This window comes from Nerophis lumbriciformis, linkage group LG39, assembly GCF_033978685.3.
Source record: "Nerophis lumbriciformis linkage group LG39, RoL_Nlum_v2.1, whole genome shotgun sequence".
Lineage (NCBI taxonomy): Eukaryota > Metazoa > Chordata > Actinopteri > Syngnathiformes > Syngnathidae > Nerophis > Nerophis lumbriciformis.
Genome location: NC_084586.2, coordinates 19,662,820 through 19,670,000, shown reverse-complemented (window position 1 = coordinate 19,670,000; position 7,181 = coordinate 19,662,820).

The following is a 7,181-nucleotide window of genomic DNA, read 5'->3' as shown; positions in this document are numbered from 1 at the left end:
TGATGTTGCCGTTAGGTAATAAAGACTTCCTGTTGATGTTGTCATTAAATAATAAACACTTCCTGTTGATAATGTCGTTAAATAATAAAGACTTCCTGTTGATGTTGTCGTTAGGTAATAAAGACTTCCTGTTGATGTTGTCGTTAGGTAATAAACACTTCCTGTTGATAATGTCGTTAAGTAATAAAGACTTCCTGTTGATGTTGTCATTAAGTAATAAGCACTTCCTGTTGATGTTGTCATTAAGTAATAAACACTTCCTGCTGATGTTGTCCCTAGATAATAAACACTTCCTGTTGATCTAATTAAGTAATAAAGACTTCCTGTTGATGTTGTCGTTAGGTAATAAAGACTTCCTGTTGATGTTGTCATTAAGTAATAAACACTTCCTGTTGATAGTGTCATTAAGTAATAAACACTTCCTGTTGATGTTGTCGTTAAGTAATAAGCACTTCCTGTTGATAGTGTCATTAAGTAATAAACACTTCCTGTTGATGTTGTCATTAAGTAATAAACACTTCCTGTTGATAGTGTCGTTAAGTAATAAACACTTCCTGTTGATTTTGTCGTTAAGTAATAAACACTTCCTGTTGATGTTGTCCTTAGGTAATAAACACTTCCTGTTGATGTTGTCATTAGGTAATAAACACTTCCTGTTGATGTTGTCCTTAGATAATAAACACTTCCCGTTGATGTTGTCATTAAGTAATAAACACTTCCTGTTGATGTAATTAAGTAATAAAGACTTCCTGTTGATGTTGTCGTTAGGTAATAAAGACTTCCTGTTGATGTTGTCATTAAATAATAAACACTTCCTGTTGATAATGTCGTTAAATAATAAAGACTTCCTGTTGATGTTGTCGTTAGGTAATAAAGACTTCCTGTTGATGTTGTTGTTAGGTAATAAACACTTCCTGTTGATAATGTCGTTAAGTAATAAAGACTTCCTGTTGATGTTGTCATTAAGTAATAAGCACTTCCTGTTGATGTTGTCATTAAGTAATAAACACTTCCTGTTGATGTTGTCCCTATATAATAAACACTTCCTGTTGATCTAATTAAGTAATAAAGACTTCCTGTTGATGTTGTCGTTAGGTAATAAAGACTTCCTGTTGATGTTGTCATTAAGTAATAAACACTTCCTGTTGATAGTGTCATTTAGTAATAAAGACTTCCTGTTGATGTTGTCGTTAAGTAATAAGCACTTCCTGTTGATAGTGTCGTTAAGTAATAAACACTTCCTGTTGATAGTGTCGTTAAGTAATAAACACTTCCTGTTGATGTTGTCATTAAGTAATAAACACTTCCTGTTGATAGTGTCGTTAAGTAATAAACACTTCCTGTTGATTTTGTCGTTAGGTAATGAACACTTCCTGTTGATAGTGTCGTTAAGTAATAAACACTTCCTGTTGATGTTGTCGTTAAGTAATAAGCACTTCCTGTTGATAGTGTCGTTAAGTAATAAACACTTCCTGTTGATGTTGTCATTAAGTAATAAGCACTTCCTGTTGATAGTGTCGTTAAGTAATAAACACTTCCTGTTGATGTTGTCATTAAGTAATAAACACTTCCTGTTGATGTTGTCATTAAGTAATAAACACTTCCTGTTGATGTTGTCCCTAGATAATAAACACTTCCTGTTGATCTAATTAAGTAATAAAGACTTCCTGTTGATGTTGTCGTTAGGTAATAAAGACTTCCTGTTGATGTTGTCATTAAGTAATAAACACTTCCTGTTGATAGTGTCATTAAGTAATAAACACTTCCTGTTGATGTTGTCGTTAAGTAATAAGCACTTCCTGTTGATAGTGTCGTTAAGTAATAAACACTTCCTGTTGATGTTGTCATTAAGTAATAAACACTTCCTGTTGATAGTGTCGTTAAGTAATAAACACTTCCTGTTGATTTTGTCGTTAGGTAATGAACACTTCCTGTTGATAGTGTCGTTAAGTAATAAACACTTCCTGTTGATGTTGTCGTTAAGTAATAAGCACTTCCTGTTGATAGTGTCTTTAAGTAATAAACACTTCCTGTTGATGTTGTCATTAAGTAATAAGCACTTCCTGTTGATAGTGTCGTTAAGTAATAAACACTTCCTGTTGATGTTGTCATTAAGTAATAAGCACTTCCTGTTGATAGTGTCGTTAAGTAATAAGCACTTCCTGTTGATAGTGTCGTTAAGTAATAAACACTTCCTGTTGATGTTGTCGTTAAGTAATAAACATTTCCTGTTGATGTTGTCCTTAGGTAATAAACACTTCCTGTTGATGTTGTCGTTAGGTAATAAACACTTCCTGTTGATGTTGTCCTTAGGTAATAAACACTTCCTGTTGATGTTGTCGTTAGGTAATAAACACTTCCTGTTGATGTTGTCGTTAAGTAATAAACACTTCCTGTTGATGTTGTCATTAGGTAATAAACACTTCCTGTTGATGTTGTCATTAGGTAATAAACACTTCCTGTTGATGTTGTTGTTAGGTAATAAACACAAAAAGTTGATTTTAAAGACAAAAAATAATTTTCAAGGTAAAAGTTGAGGTGGGGGTGTTTAGGGCGCGTCCGACCAGGAGGAGGCTGCGGGGAAGACCCAGGACACGTTGGGAAGACTATGTCTCCCGACTGGCCTGGGAACGCCTCGGGATCCCCCGGGAGGAGCTGGACGAAGTGGCTGGGGAGAGGGAAGTCTGGGCTTCCCTGCTTAGGCTGCTGCCCCCGCGACCCGACCTCGGATAAGCGGAAGAAGATGGATGGATGGAAGTTGATTTTCAAGGTAAAAGTTGATTTTCAAGACAAAAAATTAATTTTCAAGGTAAAAGTTGATTTTCAAGACAAAAAATAAAATTTCAAGGTAAAAGTTGATTTTCAAGGTAAAAGTTGATTTTCAAGACAAAAAATTATTTTCACGATAAAAAATTATTTTTAAGACAAAAAATGATTTTCAAGGTAAAAGTTGATTTTCAAGGTAAAAGTTGATTTTCAAGACAAAAAATGATTTTCAAGACAAAAAATGATTTTCAAGGTAAATGTTGATTTTCATGACAAAAAAATGTTTTGAAGACAAAAATGATTTTCAAGACAAAAAATGATTTTCAAGGTAAAAGTTGATTTTCAAGACAAAAAATGATTTTCAAGACAAAAAATGATTTTCAAGACACAAAATGATTATACAGACAAAAAATGATTTTATAGGTAAAAGTTGATTTTCAAGGTAAAAGTTGATTTTCATGACTAAAAATGATTTTCAAGACAAAAAATTATTTTCAAGACAACAAATTATTTCCAAGGTAAAAGTTGATTTTATGACAAAAAATGATTTTCAAGACAAAAAATTATTTTCATGACAAAAAATTATTTTCAAGACAAAAAATTATTTTCAAGACAAAAAATGATTTTTCAGACAAAAAATGATTTTCAAGACAAAAAATGATTTTCAAGACAAAAAAATGATTTTCAAGGTAAATGTTGATTTTCATGACAAAAAAATGTTTTCAAGACAAAAATTATTTTCAAGACAAAAAATGATTTTCAAGGTAAAAGTTGATTTTCAAGACAAAAAATGATTTTCAAGACAAAAAATGATTTTCAAGACACAAAATGATTATACAGACAAAAAATGATTTTATAGGTAAAAGTTGATTTTCAAGGTAAAAGTTGATTTTGAAGACAAAAAATGATTTTCAAGACAAAAAATTATTTTCCAGACAAAAAATTATTTTCAAGACAAAAAATTATTTTCAAGGTAAAAGTTGATTTTCATGACAAAAAATGATTTTCAAGACAAAAAATGATTTTCAAGACAACAAATTATTTCCAAGGTAAAAGTTGATTTTCATGACAAAAAATGATTTTCAAGACAAAAAATTCTTTTCATGACAAAAAATTATTTTCAAGACAAAAAATGATTTTCAAGACAAAAAATGATTTTTCAGACAAAAAATGATTTTCAAGACAAAAAATGATTTTCAAGGTAAATGTTGATTTTCATGACAAAAAAATGTTTTCAAGACAAAAATTATTTTCAAGACAAAAAATGATTTTCAAGGTAAAAGTTGATTTTCAAGACAAAAAATGATTTTCAAGACAAAAAATTATTTTCAAGACACAAAATGATTATACAGACAAAAAATGATTTTATAGGTAAAAGTTGATTTCCAAGGTAAAAGTTGATTTTGAAGACAAAAAATGATTTTCAAGACAAAAAATTATTTTCCAGACAAAAAATGATTTTCAAGACAAAAAATTATTTTCAATGTAAAAGTTGATTTTCATGACTAAAAATGATTTTCAAGACAAAAAATTATTTTCAAGACAACAAATTATTTCCAAGGTAAAAGTTGATTTTCATGACAAAAAATGATTTTCAAGACAAAAAATTATTTTCATGACAAAAAATTATTTTCAAGACAAAAAATTATTTTCAAGACAAAAAATTATTTTTCAGACAAAAAATTATTTTCAAGACAAAAAATGATTTTCAAGACAAAAAATTATTTTCAAGGTAAATGTTGATTTTCATGACAAAAAATGATTTTCAAGACAAAAAATGAATTTCAAGACACAAAATGATTATACAGACAAAAAATGATTTTATAGGTAAAAGTTGATTTTCAAGGTAAAAGTTGATTTTGAAGACAAAAAATGATTTTCAAGACAAAAAATTATTTTCCAGACAAAAAATTATTTTCAAGACAAAAAATTATTTTCAATGTAAAAGTTGATTTTCATGACTAAAAATGATTTTCAAGACAAAAAAATATTTTCAAGACAACAAATTATTTCCAAGGTAAAAGTTGATTTTCATGACAAAAAATGATTTTCAAGACAAAAAATTATTTTCATGACAAAAAATGATTTTCAAGACAAAAAATGATTTTCAAGACAAAAAATGATTTTCCAGACCAAAAATTATTTTCAAGACAAAAAATTATTTTCAAGACAAATGGGGCGGTATAGCTCGGTTGGTAGAGTGGCCGTGCCAGCAACTTGAGGGTTCCAGGTTCGATCCTAGCTTCTGTCATCCTAGTCACTGCCGTTGTGTCCTCTGCAAGGCACACCCACACTGGTTTTACTATGTAAAGCGCTTTGAGTCACTAGAGAAAAGCGCTATATAAATATAATTCACTAAAAAAAAAAAATTTTCAAGACAAAAAATTATTTTCCAGACAAAAAATGATTTTCAAGACAAAAAATGATTTTCCAGACATAAAATGATTTTCAAGACAAACAATAATTTTCAAGGTAAAAGTTGATTTTCATGACAAAAAATGATTTTCAAGACAAAAAATTATTTTCATGACAAAAAATTATTTTCAAGACAAAAAATTATTTTCAAGACAAAAAATGATTTTTCAGACAAAAAATTATTTTCAAGACAAAAAATGATTTTCAAGACAAAAAATGATTTTCAAGGTAAATGTTGATTTTCATGACAAAAAAATGTTTTCAAGACAAAAATTATTTTCAAGACAAAAAATGATTTTCAAGGTAAAAGTTGATTTTCAAGACAAAAAATGATTTTCAAGACAAAAAATGATTTTCAAGACACAAAATGATTATACAGACAAAAAATTATTTTATAGGTAAAAGTTGATTTTCAAGGTAAAAGTTGATTTTGAAGACAAAAAATGATTTTCAAGACAAAAAATTATTTTCCAGACAAAAAATTATTTTCAAGACAAAAAATTATTTTCAATGTAAAAGTTGATTTTCATGACTAAAAATGATTTTCAAGACAAAAAATTATTTTCAAGACAACAAATTATTTCCAAGGTAAAAGTTGATTTTCATGACAAAAAATGATTTTCAAGACAAAAAACTATTTTCATGACAAAAAATTATTTTCAAGACAAAAAATGATTTTCAAGACAAAAAATGATTTTTCAGACAAAAAATGATTTTCAAGACAAAAAATGATTTTCAAGACAAAAAATGATTTTCAAGGTAAATGTTGATTTTCATGACAAAAAAATGTTTTCAAGACAAAAATTATTTTCAAGACAAAAAATGATTTTCAAGGTAAAAGTTGATTTTCAAGACAAAAAATGATTTTCAAGACAAAAAATAATTTTCAAGACACAAAATGATTATACAGACAAAAAATGATTTTATAGGTAAAAGTTGATTTTCAAGGTAAAAGTTGATTTTCATGACTAAAAATGATTTTCAAGACAAAAAATTATTTTCAAGACAACAAATTATTTCCAAGGTAAAAGTTGATTTTCATGACAAAAAATGATTTTCAAGACAAAAAATTATTTTCATGACAAAAAATTATTTTCAAGACAAAAAATTATTTTCAAGACAAAAAATGATTTTTCAGACAAAAAATAATTTTCAAGACAAAAAATGATTTTCAAGACAAATGGGGCGGTATAGCTTGGTTGGTAGAGTGGCCGTGCCAGCAACTTGAGGGTTCCAGGTTCGATCCTAGCTTCTGTCATCCTAGTCACTGCCGTTGTGTCCTCTGCAAGGCACTTTCAGTGTGGGTGGCACTCCCAGTGCCACCCACACTGGTTTTACTATGTAAAGCGCTTTGAGTCACTAGAGAAAAGCGCTACATAAATATAATTCACTAAAAAAAAATGATTTTCAAGACAAAAAATTATTTTCCAGACAAAAAATGATTTTCAAGACAAAAAATGATTTTCCAGACATAAAATGATTTTCAAGACAAACAATAATTTTCAAGGTAAAAGTTGATTTTCATGACAAAAAAGGATTTTCAAGACAAAAAAGGATTTTCAAGACAAAAAAGGATTTTCAAGACAAAAAAGGATTTTCAAGGTAAATGTTGATTTTCAAGACAAAAAATGATTTTCAAGACAAAAAATTATTTTCAAGACACAAAATGATTATACAGACAAAAAATGATTTTATAGGTAAAAGTTGATTTTCAAGGTAAAAGTTGATTTTGAAGACAAAAAATTATTTTCAAGACAAAAAATTATTTTCCAGACAAAAAATTATTTTCAAGACAAAAAATTATTTTCAATGTAAAAGTTGATTTTCATGACTAAAAATGATTTTCAAGACAAAAAATTATTTTCAAGACAACAAATTATTTCCAAGGTAAAAGTTGATTTTCATGACAAAAAATGATTTTCAAGACAAAAAATTATTTTCATGACAAAAAATGATTTTCAAGACAAAAAATGATTTTCAAGACAAAAAATGATTTTCAA